Below are 20149 nucleotides of genomic sequence, written 5' to 3'. Positions count from 1 at the left end.
AATTCATATTAACTTTGTGTGCATGCTAAGTGGCTTCAGTTGTGTCCCAGTCTTTGCAACCCTATGGACCGTAGCCCACCAGGCTCCTCTGTCCATGGGATTCTCCAGGCAATAGTACTGGAGTGGGTTGCCATGCTCTCCTCCAGGGGATCTTCCTGACCCAGGGATCTAACCCCTGTGTCTTCTGTCTCCTGCCTTGGCAGGCAGGTTCTGTACCACTAGTGCCACCTGGGAAGTAATTCATATTAACTTGAGGGTTGGGAATATATTTTTCAAGAGACTCAGTCTTTACATACAGCAAAGCATTACTTTATGAGAAAAAGACGTTGGCTGTACTGAATTTGAGAAGTGAATAACAGTAGCATGCCTGAAGATATGTTGGATGGTGACCATGATGACATGGGCCATGAGGATGTCCCTCTGGAGGTCAGGAAGGGCAGGGCGGCTGAGTTTTTCCCAACAGTAAGTACTGAGAAAGACTCCAGGCCCCAGGGCAAGAGTCTTGAGAACTTCGTGGCAGTAAGTAGTGCTGGGCGTTGACCGTTAGGTTGGGTTGAGTGTTTAGCCTAGAGAAAGAGGATGGGGTGAAGACAGCACATGGGTGGGTAGAGATGCATTCAGGGCACATGGCAGCCCTGGAGGAAGTTGTCTGCACAGAGGACAGAGCAGGAAGAAGGGGGCCTAGGACTGAGCCTTGCAGAATTTCCGCAATAACAGAGCGAGGAGGGCAGGTGGAGGAAGGGCCTGGGAGGCTGAGGAAGACAGATGGGTGTGGAGTAAAGAGCCAAGGGGTAAACAGGCCTTTCAGGAAGGAGGTAAACGGACAGGTGCTGGCAAGAGGTCTTTCTGAGGTGAGAACTGGAGATTTGGCTGCATGGAGGTTGCTGGTGATCTGGAGGCGTCTGTGAGGCGTGGGGGCAGAACCCACACTCAAGTGCCTTCAGGGGTGGGGATGTGAAGACGCTGGTGAAGATGGTCTGCCAAGAACGTTGGCTGAGGAGGAGAGGGAAAGATGCGGAAGAGTAAGTAGGGGGTGCAGAAACTTTGCTTTTGAGGTGGGAGAGATTTGAGAAACAAGTAAATGCTCTTGCAGATGATCCTGTAAGGAAGTGAAAAAGGATCAGGCCCTGAGAAGACCGGAGGAGGTGGGTCTTAGATCACCCTGGGGAGGAACACGGCCCTGTTGTAACTGGAAGGAAGGTATAAAGAAACAGGTGTGTGTATAGGTTCTGGGGAGTTGTTGTTTTCCGATCAGTCCCAGTCTTGAAAACTGCAATGGTAGATACATTTCTGTATTAGCCACTTCAGTGTTTCTTAACTTTTCTTTTTTGTTATTACCCTCTAGGGAAAAATTCTTAAGTAATTAAGTATATGAATGTATTAATTCATTCAAGATCTTTTAATTTAATTGTAATGAGATAATTAGTAAGAAATGTAATTTTGTCAGGTAGGGTTGAATTTTGGAGGGCCACAAGCTGAAGCCATGTAACTCGGTTTGAGACTTGAATCCACAGTTTGGGACAAGTACCCATGGTCTTTTAACTGAGATTACACCTGGTTTTAGGACTTAATTAAGCTCAAATTCTTTATATCTCCTTGCAGAAAGAATTCACCGAGAGACAAAGTGATAGTAAGAAGTGGGTTTATTTAGGAGAAATGTTCTCTACAGGCTGCCCAGGTGCCCAGGTAAAGCACCTTCCTACTACCAGTGCGGGAGATGCGGGTCCAGTCGCTGGGTGGGGAAGATCCCCTGGAGGAGGAAATGGCAGTCTGCTGCAGTATTCTTGCCTGGAAAATTCCGTGCCCAGAAGAGCCTGGTGGGCTATAGTCTATGGGGTTGCAAAGAGTCAGACGCCACTGAATGAACCACTGAGCATGCGCACACTCCACAGACGGAGTGTGGGCCATCTCAGAAGGTGAGAGCAGTCCCGGGGTGTGGGGTTGTCAGTTTTTATAGGAGTGAGTAATTTCACAGGCTAATGCGTGGGAGGAGTATTCCAACTACTTTGGGGAAGGGGTCGGGATTTTCAGGAACTGGGCTACAGCCCACTATTTGACTTTTGTGGTCAGCCTTGGAACCGTCATGGCACCAGTGGTTGTGTGTTTCAGCTTACTGACATGTTACAAAGAGCGCGTATTGAGGCTCAGTGTCTAGTGGAGGTCGGCCTGTCCACCACCTTGGACCTGTTTGGTTCTAATCAGTTCAGTCTTGTCCTCAAGCTGTGTCATTCTTTTAAAGGTTGTGCTCTGTCCTGTTTCCTCCTATTTCAGTACCACATCAGAAGAGGTACCATTCTCATCTAAAACTGAGCAGGGCTCTACGGGGCCCTCCCAGGTACAAAAGCCCTTCTGTATCCCCATGGTTTTATTTGTAGGCCTTCCCTGAGCTCCAAAGGGCAGATTCAAACAATTTTTAATTAGGAAAGTGAGGCAATGCAGGTAGAAAGGAAATGCAGTCAAACAGTGGTGTAGCCATAAGAGTTCTAGCTCCTCCTCAGTGAATACATATAACGGTGTATCTTTGTGTTCTTTGTAACAAACTGAGGCTCCCACCCAGGTGGAGCATGGTAACTTCAGGCTGACGACATAGGATTCCCGGAGCACGGCCGGTTAACCTCACTGCTAACTGATCATAAGAAAGGCACGCACCCTGCAGCCCTCCCCAGCGAATTTGACTTTAAAAACTCTTCCCTGAAAACCATCTGGGATCCGGGGCTTTGAGTGTGAGCTGCCTGTTCTTGCTCGGCTGCTGCAATAAACACTTCTCTGCTCCCTACTCCGACATTTCGACTTGTTTGGCCCCCCATGTACCTCTGGCTCGTGTACTTGGGGGCTCCAGCGCATCCTTGATATGGCCTAGTGTGGGAGTGGCTGGTGTGGCGATCCCGGGCTGCTCAGGGGAGCACTGGGCTGTGAAGGAGAGGCCCGCGTCAGCTCACCTGTCTGTGAACAGGTATGGTCTACACACCCACTGGATGGTGTTTCGTCTGCCTCCAGCTGTCCTCTAAGGGGGCTTCTCTGCCTGTCTGCCACTCTTAGGGATTTAACACTCACCTTTCGTCACCTTGGAACCTGGCAGTGTCATCTAGAAGGCCTGGGCCAGCGGGCTGGGCGCACGTTGGGCCTGCGAGCCCTGCCTGGCATTTGCGAGAGGGGTGTTGCGACTCATTGTGCACAGACCATGACACCCGCTAGTCCCCCTGAACAGGGCTTTCACAGTGTGCTATTGTAGGGACCATGATTCATCACACAAAATGTGCTTCTTTGTCCTGTGATTGTTTGAAGCTGGCTATTTTCTAAGAAACAGCAGACTGGAAAAACTCTTGAGGACCAAGCAGAAATTACGCTTTAAAAGAGGCGTCTGAAATAATCAAGATTTTTTTTTTTTTCCCACTGCTGGGCATGCACACTGAGGAAACCAGAATTGAAAGAGACACGGGTACCCCAGTGTTCATCGCAGCACTGTTTATAATAGCCAGGACATGGAAGCAACCTAGATGTCCATCAGCAGACGAATGGATAAGAAAGCTATGGTACATATACACAATGGAGTATTACTCAGCCATTAAAAAGAATACATTTGAATCAGTTCTAATGAGGTGGATGAAACTGGAGCCTATTATACAGAGTGAAGTAAGCCAGAAAGAAAAACACCAATACAGTATACTAACACATATATATGGAATTTAGAAAGATAGTAACAATAACCCTGTGTACGAGACAGCAAAAGAGACACTGATGTATAGAACAGTCTTATGGACTCTGTGGGAGAGGGAGAGGGTGAGATGATTTGGGAGAATGGCATTGAAATATGTATAATATCATATATGAAACGAGTCGCCAGTCCAGGTTCAATGCACCATACTGGTTGCTTGGGGCTGGTGCACTGGGATGACCCAGAGGGATGGTATGGGGAGGGAGGAGGGAGGAGGGTTCAGGATGGGGAACACATGTATGCCTGTGGCGGATTCATTTCGATATATGGCAGAACCAATACAATATTGTAAAGTTTAAAAAAAAAAAATGAGGGGTCTGTTTGTAAGGGAAAATCTCCATTTGTAAGGGTATCTCCTTCACTGTACCAGGAAGAGGTGGTTGTTTAGTTGCTAAGTCCCTTCTGACCCTTTGTGACCCCATGAATTGTAGCCCACCAGGCTCCTCTGTCCATGGGATTTCCCAGGCAAGAATACTGGAGTGGGTTGCCATTTCCTTCTCCAGGGGATCTTCCCGACCCAGCAATTGAATCCATGTCTCCTGCATTGGCAGGCAGATTCCTTACCACTGAACCACCAGGGAAATCCAACCAGGACGAGGAGGACAACCAGATCTCTAGAAACTTAACAGCAGAGAAGGTGGTGACTTCAGTCTGCACACCAGATTTGTTTACTGTCCTTTTCCTGGTAACCTTCCATAACTGGCTCTCCCCATCCTCAACATCCTTTTTTTTTTTTTTGGTCTATAGTTGAGGATGCTATTTAAGGTGAGGGCTTCAGCCGATTTCTGTGAATTACTTAGTTCTGCTGGGTCTTTCCCATGTATACTTGTTAGTAAACCTTTGTTGGACTTTCTCCTGTTCATCTGTTTCATATTGATTTAATTCTTATATCAGCCAGAACAACTTAGAAGAGTAGAGGAAAAAATTTCTCCCCCCTGACACGAAATTGAAATCTTTATTGAAGAAAGGGAACCTTTTTCTACTTTTCACAAAGGTAAATTGATAGTGACGATGAAAGTGGTACAATTAGGAAAGTGTTTTAGAAGGATAATCTTGGAGGCAAGGAGACATTTGGATTCAATAAGGATTAGGACATGAGGGTGGGAGGTAGCTGAGAGAGAGGAGCATCTTTCTTTGTTTCCTCATTAGAAGGAGCAGGAGTCCCTGTGCATGGGACTTACAAACAAGAGCAACATATAAAACAACCGTCCAGCATATGAAAGATTTCCTTTTTCTTTCATCCTCTTGTTTGCAAACCTTCCCTGATTGCCCTTCATTGTAGCAGAAGGGGTGCTTTGAGAATAGTATTTTCTTTCTCTGATGATCATATGCTAATTATTTTGCAGCTTCTGAAATTATTCACACTCAGTATTCCGGCACTGTGTTGGCGTGGAGGTCCTGGGGATGACTTGAATGTTATCCGCGTATCTAAGGATTCGTGATGACCCTGGGCAGTTAAAAAACCCGAAACTCAAAGAGGTGAAATCGCTTACCCCACCTCCTACAGGGTATTGTTAAGGCTGAGGAACTGGCAGTGTTAAAGAGCTAATGGGCTTGTTTTGTTTCACAGTGGATTTGGAATAGAGCCTAATACTGGTGTTCCTTAATGTGTTCAAGACTCCAGAGGGTGCTGATTAGGCAGACTGTCCCATCCAACCAGAATGCTTGCTCCCTCTGGACTCCTTCCTGTGAGAAGGAAAGGGAGGAGAAACATTTGTGTTATTTGGTCTTAGGTAGAAGGATACTTATAAATCCTCTACTGCAGGCTCTTCACTTCATTGGTGAGATAATTAAGCCCCAGAAAGGCTGAGACTTGACTGAAATAACAAAGCTATTTGGTGGCAAGACTCCTGTCTCCAAATTCATTGATTTTTTTCAATCATATCCACTCTTTGAAGTTTAAAAAACAAACATGCAAAAACTCACTGAGCTAGTTAAAACCATTTGCATTAAAAGGAGATGAGAGAGAAGAGGGAAGCAGTATTTAGGTAAAACATTTGATTGCTTTATAGAAACTTTAAATTATATAGATTGTGAACAGGGGCTGTAAAAATCAGAGGCTGAGGATGTAGAGAACTTAGTTTAAGGGTAGTTGGGGAGGCTTCCCTTTTGTGATGTAAATCAGTACAGAACTGCCTGGATGCGGGCTATCTTAACTCATGTGGGTCTTGTAAAACAGTAATAAATGTGCTTTCTATTTGCAGTTTCGGCTAACCTCTATAAATTAGAAAAATTAATGGATACTGGTGAATCTGAAGCCTGGAGAGCCACTTGATAGGTCTTCCCTCAAGAGCCAGAGATCAGTCTGCTTGTGGGTTCACAGGGTAATAGATCTAGGATGTGCATTACAAAGAAGCAAAATACAAATTTTTCAGTTCCCAAAGGTCTAAGAGCTTTTCCACTTCTTTAGATGCTATCGGATAATTTATAAGATGTGCAGCTGATAAAAGACAGTGTAACACCCCATCATTCAGGACAGTAACTCACTAAAGCTCTCTGGAATCAGTTTGGTTTTCTAATATATTAACAGTTTGTGAGGAAAGGAAGGAAACCACATCACATCCATTTAAAAGTATGCACAGATGTGCCCCAAATCCACAGACAGGGGTTGCCATTTGTAAGTATTTTATGCCATGGACAGATTACGAAGTGCCGGGAAAATGGGAGATGAGAGATCACAATTTGTGAAATTGTGACGTTAGAACTGAATTGTACAGGGAACTTAAATTAAGAAGAAAATAATAAGATATGTGTGTGCTGCCTTACCACTGTACGTGGAGAGTCCCTCAAGTTCGGGTCCTGTGAGTTACAGGGGCCGATGGGGTGACTCTTCTCGGGAGAGTCGTGAGCTTGTTTCCTACTGTGACTTTCTTCATGTCCTCACTTTCTGTTTATTGGTTGTGATTTATTTTTTTTTTAATACACTAAAGGTAGAATTATCAGGAACAGAGGAGCAAATCTAGATGGCATTTTTTTTAAGTGGATTTTAGGACTAATATAAATCTATTAAATAGTATTAACCTCTATGTACATTTATATGGCCTCCCTCCTAAAAGTTTCAGGCTTATATTATAAAAAATCAGAATGTTAATTTTAGTTAACATGATAGATACCTAGATGTTTTAAGGTATTTTAGTGAATATAATTTCAAATCAAATGTACAGGTAACTTTTAATAATGTTCTCTGAACTCTTTTCCCCTAAGGCTATTATTTCACAGGCTTTCCAGTAGGATACTCTCAGTCCTACTGAAAGTACTTACAATGTTGTTTCATCGCTCAGTCATGTCCAACTCTTGTGACCCATGGACTGTAGCCCACCAGGCTCCTCTGTCCATAGGATTTCCCAGGCAAGAATACTGGAGTGGGTTGTCATTTTCATTTCCTTCCCCAGGGGATCTTCCCAACCCAGGGATCGAACTTGTATATCCTGAGTTGGCAGGTGGATTCTTTACCACTGGGCCACCAGGGAAGCCCAGTTACTACATAGAAGGCAGTAACTCAAACTCAGGTTCAGAAAAATCTTTTGACACCTTTATTCTGTATCCTGATCTCATCATTCAGCTGAGTATTTATTATGACCATAGAATTGTCTATTGGGTAGTAATATTGAGAATGAGCTACATCTGTGACTTATCTCCCTTTCTTCCAAAATTGGCAAAATAACAATTTTAAAATCATTCTTCAGGATAGTCACCTCATCAGAGGGAGGTGATGAAACCAGACATTTAAATTATTGTTCTTTCCCTCTTTCATTCAATAACAGATCATATGTTCAGAGCCCAGGACTCTAAGCCACCTCCTACCCCCTTGTTGTATAACTTAATTTCTGAGCCCCTTTCCTTACCTACACAGTGAGGGTAATTATAGTGCTTGCCCTGCAAGGATTAAATAAGGTTGTGAGGATTAAATAAGAGAACATTCAGGAAGTGTTCTCTCTGGCTTCAGAGAGTGAAGTGAAATGAAGTGAAAGTCAGTTCAAAAGTAAGAACTCAGCAAATGTTAGTTATTGTTGAGTACTTACTATGTTAAAAAAAAAAAGTTGCATAGACAAGCTCAAGAAGATTATGTTTGAGGCACTCTCTGATATAACTTATTTAATTTGTATGAGATTTTTCTGTTTTGAAAATACCCTGGCTTGCATTCCCATTTGAACCTCATAATAATACTTTTTTAAATGTCCATGATTAAGATGAATGGCCATAATTAAGTTCTCGTCAGTCTTAGGAAGCTGGCTATTTTATTTTTAATTCTTTTCAGCTTTCCGTGGTTAAGGACAGTACCATACCTTTAAGCCACCTTTCCAGTTCTCTGTCATATTCATTTTTATTTCTTATATTACTGTACAGTTTTTATGCAAGCAATGAAGAGGTAAACTTCGGTTTCACCTCGGAGATTAGGGTATAATGTCTACTTTCTAAGATAACGGCTCTTAACTCCACATGCATGTTAGGATCACCTCGTGGAGAATTTGAATGCTACTGATGAAATACAGATGCCTGACCCCTCATCCTAGAGGATCTGATTAAATGGTCTGGGGCTGGAACCCACAACATCAACATGTGAAAAATATACAGCTCCAGTGGAAACCACTGCTGTAAGGAATATGTTCCTACTTTAGTGCACACACCTTCCCCACCCCGCTCTCCTCCCCTAAATTAAAAATGTATAATTCATTAGCAAATAGCAACAATTCTAGATATTCTGTAGATTTGCAGCTATTAAAGACGTATTTGAAACAGTGAGAGACTATTTTGGGGGGCTCCAGAATCACTGCAGATGGTGACTGCAGCCATGATATTAAAAGAAGCTCCTTAGAAGAAAAGCTGTGACCAACCTAGACAGCATATTAAAAAGCAGAGACATTACTTTGTCAGCAAAGGTCCATCTAGTCAAAGCTATGGTTTTTCCAGTAGTCATGTATGGATGTGAGAGTTGGACTATATAGAAAGTTGAGTGCCGAAGAATTGATGCTTTTTTTTTTTTCATATTTGTATTAAAGGTTTTTTTTTTAATTTAATTTTATTTTTTAACTTTACAATATTGTATTGGTTTTGCCATATATCAAAATGAATCTGCCACAGGTATACATGTGTTCCCCATCCTGAACCCTCCTCCCTCCTCCCTCCCCATACCATCCCTCTGGGTCGTCCCAGTGCACCAGCCCCAAACATCCGGGTAATGGAGAAGACTCTTGAGAGTCCCTTGGACTGCAAGGAGATCCAACCAGTCAATCCTAAAGGAGATCAGTCCCGAACATTCACTGGAAGGACTGATGCTGAAGCTGAAACTCCAATACTTTGGCCACCTGATGTGAAGAACTGAGTCATTGGAAAAGACCCTGATGCTGGGAAAGGTTGAAGGCAGGAGGAGAAGGGGACGACAGAGGATGAGATGGTTGGATGGCATCACTGACTCGATGGACATGAATTTGAGCGAGCTCTGGGAGTTGGTGATGGCCAGGGAGGCCTGGAGTGCTGCAGTCCGTGGGGTCACAAAGAGTCGGACACAGCTGAGCAACGGAAGTAAACTGAAAGACACATTAATAAGTGTGTATACTATTTAAAAGTATGTGAAATCTAATGTGTAGCTTAACCATATGTGTCTCTTCAGGTAGTAAAGATTTATTTTTGTTTTATTTTTTTAGTAATGATTTATTTTGAGCTGCAATAACATTATATAGAGGAAACAAAACTCCCCTTGGTTCTTGTCTTCTGACCCTACTGTTCTTTTGATGACACTGATTTATGAAAACACTTGTTCTGGTTTACGGGAGTAATTTCTGATTTTGTAGACATGAAATGGGTTCAGTCATCCAAGACAAGTTTATTCATAACCTTTAGTGAAGGTCCCTTGAGGACATGAATATTCCTTCTGTCGTTAATGGTGGAACATACCATTAGGGAAGGAACTTCCTTTTTTAAAGACCCTTAACAACTGTGGACTCTGGAGTTTTATAATTAAATGACTGGTCATTGAACTGTGAGTGTTCAGTTCTGTGGTTTCTTCTGATCTTTGTCTGCCTTTGGGTGTATTAGCGCTATTTCTGTTCTATAAGTCTAGCAGCTGCTAGAAATACCTCAGATGTTTGCTGAAATTAGGTGGTAATTTTATATACAATGCTGCTGATTGGATTGCTCAGGATGGAGGTTTGCTTTTTTTTTTTTTTTAATCTGTCTTCCAACATAAAGTTGGTTAGATTGGGGAATTGCTCTGATTTCTGAAAATTGGTTTTTAAATGTGCAGCATGCTACCGCAGTTGCCATAAACAGCTGCGAACTGTGTATTAGCTTGAACACATGGTAATCATTTTCTGGCTGGAATCATGAATGTTGCTTGGAGGAGAGAATTTATTTCAGAGAGAACATAAATTGATCTATAAAAACACCAGTGGGAACCTTGAACCTTGAGATGCTGTAGTCCTGAGTCTCTTGTTTAGCATCCATATAGAGCTAACCTGAATCCTTCTGTTACATTCCAGTCTTATCTGCATGCATTTTGGTTGACTCGCTTGATGTCCGAGTCTGGATTCTAGTCACTGTGGAGAGTTTGTTTATCTGTCTGCACCCAGGCTTGGTTGCAGTGCTTGGGATCTCTGATCTTCATCGTGGCCTGTGGGTTCTTTAGGTGGGATGTGTGGGATCTAGCTCCCCGACCAGGGATGGAACCCAGGTCCCCCGCCTTGGGAGCACGGAGTCTGAGTCTTGGCCACTAGACCACCAGGGAAGTCCCTTCAGAGAGTGCAGAGGCTGATGCCAACACAGTATTTCTTTAAAAATCTCACCAAAGTTCCACTTGTTCCTAGGGTTGACTGCTGATGAAAAATTAATCTAAAAAAAGAAGTAATAAAATTTTATTTGAGTCAAATTTGAGGATTATAACCCAGGAATAGCATCTCAGAAAGCTCTGAGAACTCTTTTGTCTCAGACAAAGCAGTCAAGGCACAGTTCAGTTTTTTGAGACAAAGGGCTGTACTTTAAATGATTTATTATCATTGACAGTTTACAGAAACCAGAGCTAAGCATCATTGTGGTGGGTCATGTGACCCCTTACAAGATCATGATGGAATGCTATCATTTAAAAAGTTTTTTATTTAGTTAGTTATTTTTGGCTGCATTGGGTCTTTGTGCGGTGGGTGGGGAACACTCTCGAGTTGCCGTGCACAGGCTTCTCGGTGCAGAGCGTGGGTGCAGTGGCTCCTCTTGTTGCAGAGCGTGGGCTCTAGGCCATGGGCTCAGGGGCTGTGGCACGTGGGCTCAGTTGCTCTGTGTCCCGTGGAATCTTCCTGGACCAAGGATGGAAGTTGTGTTGGCAGGAAGACTCTTAACCCCCGGACCACCAGGGAAGCCCGGGATGTTATCTTTAAAAGGGTCCTCTCGTTGCTCTTTATGGTTGAGCAAGTATTTCCACTGATTGGGCAAGTTTGGTCAATGCGTGATACACGGTGAGGGGAGATGGAGAGGCCAAGGGGTAGAGAAGAGTTTTTTATATTTGATGCTGAAAGCTCAGCTTTCAGGTTGACTATGGGTGTTGCATCGAATCTCAAAGACAGAGTTTTGGGTGAAGTAGAACAGAAAGGCTTTATTGCTTTGCCAGGCAGAGGGGCCACCAGGTGCTAATGCCCTCAAAACTACGTGTCCCAACTTGAAGAAGACAGTGAGAAGTTTATAGTAATTGTTCAGAGGGGACAGGATCAGCTTCTGGACATCCTGTTGATGGGTTGGTGGTGAGGTAAGTCGGAGGCAGCGTCATCAACTTCAGGTCGCGCTGGTCTGGGGTCCCCTGAGCTTGTGGGCAGCAGACTGTCGTTAATCAACTTCTCCCACCTGGAGGGGGTTTCAGTATCTGCAAACTAGTTCAAAGGTGATGTTATGTGTATCCCTTATGGGGAAACAGGACTTTGCCCCAAGGCTGCTCTTGACTGTCTGTTTCTCCCTAGTTTCACATCCCCTCCCTTCACCCTAATTAACAACTGATAGAATCTGCAGGTAAATCAACAAGTTCTTGAATTGGGACTCAGGGAAGATCATGGAGGATGAATGAAGCCTACCAGACCACCTGACCTGCCTCCTGAGAAATCTGTATGCAAGTCAAGAAGCAACAGTTAGAACTGGACATGGAACAACAGACTGGTTCCCAATCAGGAAAGGAGTACATCAAGGCTGTATATTATCACCCTGCTTATTTAACTTCTAAGCAGAGTACATCATGCAAAATGCCAGGCTGGATGAAGCACAAACTGGAATTAAGATTGCTGGGAGAAATAACAATAACCTCAGATATGCAGTGGAGAAGGAAATGGCAGCCCACTCCAGTACCCTTGCCTGGAGAATCCCGGGGACAGAGAAGCCTGATGGGCTGCCGTCTGTGGGGTTACACAGAGTCGGACACGACTGAAGTAACTTAGCAGCAGCAGCAGCAGCAGATATTCAGATGACACCATCCTTATGGCAGAAAGCGAAGAACAACTAAAGAGCCTCTTGATGAAAGTGAAAGAGGAGAGTGAAAAAGTTGGCTTCAAGCTCAACATTCAGAAAACTAAGAACATGGCATCCAGTCCCATCACTTCATGGCAAATAGATGGGAAAACAGTGGAAACAGTGACAGACTATTATTTGGGGCTCCAAAATCACTGCAGATAGTGACTGCAGCCATGAAATTAAAAGACGCTTGCTCCTTGGAAGAAAAGCTATGACCAACTAGACAGCATGTTAAAAAGCCGAGACATTACTTTGCCGACAAAGGTCCATCTAGTCAAAGCTATGGTTTTTTCAGTAGTCATGTATGGATGTGAGAATTAGACTGTACAGAAAGCTGAGCACCAAAGAATTGATGCTTTTGAATTACAGTGTTGGAGAAGACTCTTGAGAGACCCTTGGATTGCAAGGAGATCCAACCAGTCCATCCTAAAGGAAATCAGTCCTGAATATTCAGGACTGATGCTGAAGCTGAAGCTTCCATACTTTGGCCACCTGATGCGAATAACTGAGTCACTGGAAAAGACCCTGATAAGGGGAAAGATTGAAGGCAGGAGGAGAAGGGGACGACAGAGGATGAGATGGTTGGGTGGCATCATCCACTTGATGGACATGAGTTTGAGCAAGCTTCAGGAGTTGGTGATGGACAGGGAATCCTGGTGTGCTGCAGTCCATGGGGTTGCAAAGAGTTGGACACGACTGAGCGATTGAACTGAATGAAGCCTGTTTCCTTTACTCCATGAAATAGGGAGCACAGAAGAGCTTTGTGCCCAGGAGCCCACAGTGCCCTGCTCCATTCAAGGTTACTGCTGGTCACGAGGGTCCGATTGCTCAGTTAATGATGTTAGTACTTTCCTTTGCAGGATGCAAGAATTTGGGTTCATTAAATTTTTCTTTTCTTGTGCTATCTCCAACTATCTAAGGGGCCTGGTTTTCCAAAGTACAGAGTTTCTTATCTCAGGTTTCATCCTGGATTCCTTACATGGTACACTGTCAGTCAGTGACTGCAGTGGCTAATGACCTGATCCTTGTTCAGCTGGATGGTGGGCAACATTCTTTGTTTTACCCAAGCCTTTTCAGTTGCTGATGTAACGGAGAGGAGTATTTTCCCTGGGGTCTTATCTCTGAAGGGGTGAAGTTCTGGGTGCCGACTTCTGTGATGAGTAAACATTTTCCTATTTTCTTTGTGTGACAAATGATTAACTAAAATGCAAATGTTAGTGCATATTTTATCTGAGTTTTTAATTAGAGCACAGCTCCAGGCAGTGATTAAAAGTCCTTTCTGCTCCTGCAGTCTTTGTGCACTGTTAGGGAGAGCTGGGCTCTCACTGGGCTGATTGCCGGTCCTTTTCTGATTAGGAGACAACCCTCAAAAAAACAGTGCTTCTGGCTTTTTTCAGATCCCTCTGAATGGCAGGGAGCCTTGCCTCCTTTTCAGGATTCTTCCTTGTTGCAGGGATAAATGGTGGGCGTGACGCTGCCTAATGATGGCTGTGATCATGTAAAATAGCCTCTGATTAAAGAGCAGCTCAGGGGGCCTGCCTGGGTGCATTATTCTCTTGGGAGACTCATTACCAGGGTGGGGTTGAGGGAATTCTCTTCCATATTCTGGAGATAAATTGCTCTCATCAGAGGACCATCAGTTAGTTAAAAGCAATTTAAAATGTGCTTTTCTCATTTCAGGGAAAAATGTCAAAAATTTTTCTATTTCAACTAGAAAGAGGAAAGAGAAAGGAACATCCCAAAAGCCTGGCCTCAGACCTACAGACTAGTAGCTCTTGGGGCCTTTGCACTAGTTACATCCTCAGCTTAGGAAGGGCAGGTGCTCTTTGTGGCTACAGGAGTGGCTCTGAAAGGCTCTAGTCATGTTTTGAATATTCATGGACAGTTTCCTATAAAGTTGCAGAACAAAACAGTCTGTATCTGCTTGTGAACTTGCACCCATCTGCTAGTTATCTGTCTGCCAAATTATACTACAGACTTCAAGTTAAGACCCAACAGAGTTTGTTTTGAGACCTAAATCTAACAATTGATCGGAAGAGTAAAACTGTGCACCTCTGAGTGGACTTGAACCAACACATTAGGTCTCTAACCTGGCAAAAACTCAGACTGGGACTTGAACCCATGGTCTCTTAATTAGAATCACTCACCTGGTGTCTAGACTTATTGAGGCTTAGGTTCTTTGTGTCTCAGCACAGAAAGAATTCAGTGAGAGAGAAAGTGATAGGTAAGAAGTGGATTTAGAGAGAAACAGTCTCCACAGACACGGTGTGGGCCATCTTAGAAGGTTGGAGGCCAGGAAATATGGTGTGGTTGGTTTTTTAATGGGCTGAATTAATTTCATAGGCTAGTGACTGAGAGGATTATTCCAACTATTCTGGGGATTTCCAGGAATTGGGCCATCACCCACTGTTTGACCTTTATGGTGGCCTTTGGAACTGTCATGGTGCCTATATTTGTGTTACTTAGCTTGCTCATATGTTAAGATGAACATTCACTGAAGCTCAAGGGTTAATGGAAGTCGGCTTATCTGCCACCTTGGACCTTTTGGTTCTAATCAGTTTGTAGTGTCCTCAAGCTATGTCCCTGGTGGCTCAGACGGTAAAGCGTCTATCTACAGTGTGGGAGACCCGGGTTTGATCCTGGGTCGGGAAGATTTCCTGGAGAAGAAAACGACAACCCACTCCAGTACTCTTGCCTTAGAAAATCCCACAGAAGGAGGAGCTTGGTGCAGGCTCCTGTCCAGGCTACTGTCCATGGGGTTGCAAAGAGTCGGGCACGACTGAGTGACTTCACTTCACTTCACTTCACTTCCCTTCAAGCTGTGTCATTCTTTTCAAGTTTGTGCCCTGCCCCCATCCCTCATATTTCAAATACTAGAAAGGCATTCTATCTTGTGGTTTTCCTATCCCCACCGAAAAAAACAAAAAGGAAGGATCAGTACTGTGTGTAGAATTATCATTAGATTATTAGTTGACCATGGCAGGAACCGAGGCCTCTACTTCTGTTTGTGTAGCAGCTATTGCAATCTGAATGTTGCACTAGCCATCTACTAATACTCTTAGGTGAATACTTTGCAGTGAGTTGGCAATGACACTTACTGTAGTATATGCTTTTCACATCATCGGGCAATGCTCTTGAAATGACTGACCCATATTTCTCACTGATGAACTCTAGATTTTAGCTTGTTCTGACTATTAAGCTGTTTACTAGTTTCTCAGTGATGTTGCTTTTGAAGGTCAAAGATAGGTGACTCGTGTGAGATGGAGGTGTGATGTTTAATGGTGCAGGAAGGTCCCATGACCATCCCAAGGCTCAGGAAGAGCCCCTTCTGCCATTGCTCCACATAAGAAGCAAGAGGGCCCACCTGAGAGAATCACTGTTTGTGCTGGTCAGATTTCACACATCTTCTTTGTTCTTAGCTTCTTGGCTTAGGCAGACAGACTGGTGTTCCCTGTAGCCCTCTTACCCAGACGCCTCCCCCAGCTGTTCTAAATAAAGAGTGGTCATTCACATCCAGGAGTGCTATCAGATTGGAGAAACTTCTTATCTGACGCAAAGGAGAACCTCGCCTCTGGAAATTTACTAAAATATTTCCAACATAAAAATTAATTTCTAAACATCGTCACACTGGACTGAACTGGTAAAGCTGTCAGATTCAGAAAGGGAAAAAAAATGTTCAGGAGACATTTATACTAAAAAATGATTTATTGCTTATTTGAAATTTACTTATTTTTTTCAATTAAAAAAATTTTATTGGAATATGAAGTTGATTTACAATGTTCTGTTTTAGGTGTACAGTCAAGTGAATCAGTTGTATGTATACATAAGGTGAAAGTGTTAGTTGGCTCAGTCATGTCTGACTCTTTGTGACCCCATGGACTGTTCTGTCCATGGAATTTTCCAGGTGAGAATACTGGAGTGATCCCCTTCCTCTAGGGGATCTTCCCAACCCAGGGACTGAACCTGGGTCTCCTGCAGGTTCCTTACCATCTGAGCCACCAGGGAAGCCCATTTATACATATATCCAGTCTTTTCAAGATTCTTTTCCCACATAGGTCATTACAGAGTGTTGTATAGAGCTCCCTGTGCTGTACAGTAGGTACTTATTAGTTATCTGCTTTACATATAGTGGTGTGTGTATGTCAATCCCAGCCTCCCAGTTTATCTCTCCCCCACCCCCTGCTTATCTGAAATTTAAATTTAACTTGATGTCCTGAATTTTATCAGGCAATCATAGATGCAGGTAATGTTAAAAGAAATAGAAAAAAGAAATGAAAGGAATTTCCTTGAGTGGGGAAAGGGAGAAATCAGTAAAAACATTTTTGGACTACTGGTACTGTAAGAAAAGTTTGACCTCAGTCTAGTACAAGAAACTAGAATTTTTCAAAGTTAGGCTAGAGACAATGAGAAGAGGGAAATGGATGGAAATACGCAGACAGTAGGAGTGGGAGTCATAGAATACAAAGGTGTCCCTGTGATATGGGGATGTGAAACATAATCTATTACAGGGAATCTATTACAGTCTATAGGGAAAGTTTCCCTATAGACTGCCTAGTTTGATTTCTTCATTTCTCCTAGAAGGAAATTGGAAGTGAAATGCTTAGAGGCTAAGTTACCTAACCACATGTTCAGTGTCATTTGGATGCAGAACCAAGAACAGAACCTTGATCTCTGACCCTTCCTTTCTGAAGACCTGTACGTTGAGACTTTGACACACTCTAAGTTTAGAGTCAGTCCACAGAAAATCAAGTACTTTTGATGATGGAGACATCTGAAGAGAGCTTTCTTGTGTAAAAAGATTTATTATTAAAATTGAAGCAGCACTTATCAAAATCCATCATATTTCAGTTACTGCCCTCTCCCTCCTACAGTGGCCAGATTCACAACATCTTCAATACATATTCCTGACTTTTTTGACTCCTAAAGGGAGCATCCCAGTTGACTAACCTATAAATAAGGGAGTTTGGGTTACATGATCTTAGGGGGAGCTTCTAAGTCTGGGACTGAATAATCTGTATTGCCTTTATCTCTCTTTAGAAGTTTAAAGTCCTGGTGATAGAAGACGTATTCATACAGTGTGCTCAGTCGTGTCTGACTCTTTGTGGACTGTAGCCCACCAGGCTCCTCTGCCCATGGAACTTTCCAGGCAAGAATACTGGAATGGGGTTCCATTTCCTACTCCAGGGGATCTTCCCAACCCAGGAATCGAATCCGAGTCTCTTGCATTTCCTTCATTGCCAGGTGGACTCTTTATTACCGATGCCACCTGGGAAGTCCACACTAGGTCATTATAAAATTGGTCAAAAATTAATGTTAGTTAATTAAGTTAAATCAACTAAAATTCAGTGTGTTTGTGCCTAAGGAAGGAGATAGCAGTATTAACTGGAGTGAATTCTCCAGAATAGGAGTTAAACTTAACCGTGAAAGGGCAGAGAACGTGCAGACTAGGTTCAAGGGTGAGGTATCAGTTCAGTTCAGTCACTCAGTCGTGTCCAACTCTTTGCAACCCCATGAATCGCAGCACACTAGGCCTCCCTGTCCATCACCAACTCCCGGAGTTTACCCAAACTCATGTCCATTGAGTTGGTGATGGCATCCAGCCATCTCATCCTCTGTCGTCCCCTTCTCCTGCCCCCAATCCCTCCAGCATCAGAGTCTTTTCCAATGAATCAACTCTTCGCATGAGGTGGCCAAAGTACTGGAGTTTCAGTTTCAGCATCATTCCTTCCAATGAACACCCAGGACTGATCTCCTTTAGGATGGACTGGTTGGATCTCCTTGCAGTCCAAGGAACTCTCAAGAGTCTTCTCCAACACCACAGTTCAAAAGCATCAATTCTTCTATGCTCAGCTTTCTTCATAGTCCAACTCTCACATCCATACATGACCACTGGAAAAACCATAGCCTTGACTAGAGGGACCTTTGTTGGCAAAGTAATGTCTCTGCTTTTGACTGTGCTATCTAGGTTGGTCATAACTTTCCTTCCAAGGAGTAAGTGTCTTTTAATTTCATGGCTGCAGTCACCATCTGCAGTGATTTTGAAGCCCCAAAAAATAAAGTCAGCCACTGTTTCCCCATCTATTTGCCGTGAGGTGATGGGACCAGATGCCATGATCTTCGTTTTCTGAATGTTGAGCTTTAAGCCAACTTTTTCACTCTCCACTTTCACTTTCATCAAGAGGCTTTTGAGTTCCTCTTCACTTTCTGCCATAAGGGTGGTGTCATCTGCATATCTGAGGTTATTATATTTCTCCCAGCAATCTTGATTCCAGCTTGTGCTTCTTCCAGCCCAGCGTTTCTCATGGTGTACTTTGCATAGAAGTTAAAGAAACAGGGTGACAATATACAGCCGTGACGTACTCCTTTTCCTATTTGGAACCAGTCTGTTGTTCCATGTCCAGTTCTAACTGTTGCTTCCTGACCTGCATATAGGTTTCTCAAGAGGCAGGTCAGGTGGTCTGGTATTCCCATCTCTTGAAGAAGTTTCCACAGTTTGTTGTGATCCACACAGTCAAAGGCTTTGGCATAGTCAGTAAAGCAGAAATAGATGTTTTTCTGGAACACCCTCGCTTTTTCGATGATCCAGTGGATGTTGGCAATTTGATCCCTGGTTCCTCTGCCTTTTCTAAAACCAGCTTGAACATCTGGAAGTTCATGGTTCATGTATTGCTGAAGCCTGGCTTGGAGAATTTTGAGCATTACTTTACTATCATGTGAGATGAGTGCAATTGTGCAGTAGTTTGAGCATTCTTTGGCATTGCCTTTCTTAGGGATTGGAATGAAAACTGACCTTTTCCTGTCCTGTGGTCACTGCTGAGTTTTCCAAATTTGCTGGCATATTGAGTGTGGCACTTTCACAGCATCATCTGTCAGGATTTGAAATAGCTGAACTGGAATTTCATAAACAGGACATAAGGAAAAGCATTAACAAGACAGAGAAATTAAAAATTATTATAGAATGTTCTAGAAATTTAAACATTGGTCATAGTATAAAATGTGTGTTTGGAAGTTGTGTCAAATAGTAATGCTGCAACCTCCGCTGTCCTCTCCCGTCTCACCCCTAGTCTTTTACAAAGTGACTGAGCCACCCTGGCTCGTCAGGTCTGTTTGTTCTGACTAGTCTGGTCTGTTCACCTTCTCTCTAAGGAGGCTTTTCCAGAGTCCTCCAGGCCACTCCCTCATCTGACAGGACAGAAGATAAGTCAGCACTTGAGTCCCTCTTATGCCATGTCCAGAATGTGGCTCAATAATGTTGTTAAAAGAGTTGGACATGACTTGGCAGCTGAACAGCAGTCCTGTTTCCTGCTTACAGAAATCGCACGCATCCCTTGCCCTTCGTTGTTGCTCCTCCAGGATCAGGCACTGCGCCTTACATGCAGTTAGTGTCCAATAACGTCGTTTGTTCCAAGCTGTTTGCTGTTCTGCATGCCTGACTTAACAGATGATAGGAAAGAAGTGCAAATGTTCTTTGATGAAAGAGACCTTCCTTCCCTTTGTGCTTAACGCAGTGCCAGGAACACATAGCTAATCTCAATAGACATATGTGTGGAAACATGAACGTGTGTGATGAAAGGAATCTACAGCTCATATACTGCAAACCCCCAGCTTTATGGGTGAGAAAACTGAGAACTGGAACAGTTAGTAACTTTCTCAAGATTACCAAACAAAATTTTAGGCATTATTATCCAGATCTCCTCACTCTAGGGGGTGCTTTTTTTTTTCTTTTAAGAGATGCCTTGCTCTTTCTCATCCTTGCCTGGCAGTATATAAGAACAATTAGCTGGATTCAAGGTTGGATTGTACATCTCTCTGTGGCATGCCCATGTCTCACTGTCTATCTCTCCTTTTCCTGTTATTGGGACTAAAGTGCAAAGAATGCCTAGGAGCCAGGGGACCTGGTTTCTTTCTAACCCTGCCGCTGCATATGTGCCTTTGAGGATTCACTTATTTTCTCTG

At 43.4% G+C, this 20149-nt stretch overlaps 1 protein-coding gene across 7 annotated transcripts in view; it reads left to right on the top strand.

Moving 5' to 3' along the window:
• DCLK2 (doublecortin like kinase 2) overlaps positions 1 to 20149 on the top strand; it is a 189806-nt gene that overhangs the window by 75487 nt on the left and 94170 nt on the right. The window lies entirely within an intron of this gene.

Source organism: Bos javanicus, chromosome 17 (genome assembly GCF_032452875.1).
Source record: "Bos javanicus breed banteng chromosome 17, ARS-OSU_banteng_1.0, whole genome shotgun sequence".
In the NCBI taxonomy this organism is placed as follows: domain Eukaryota; kingdom Metazoa; phylum Chordata; class Mammalia; order Artiodactyla; family Bovidae; genus Bos; species Bos javanicus.
The sequence above is the reverse complement of the archived record's forward strand: the minus strand, read 5'-3'. Positions and strand labels throughout refer to the sequence as shown.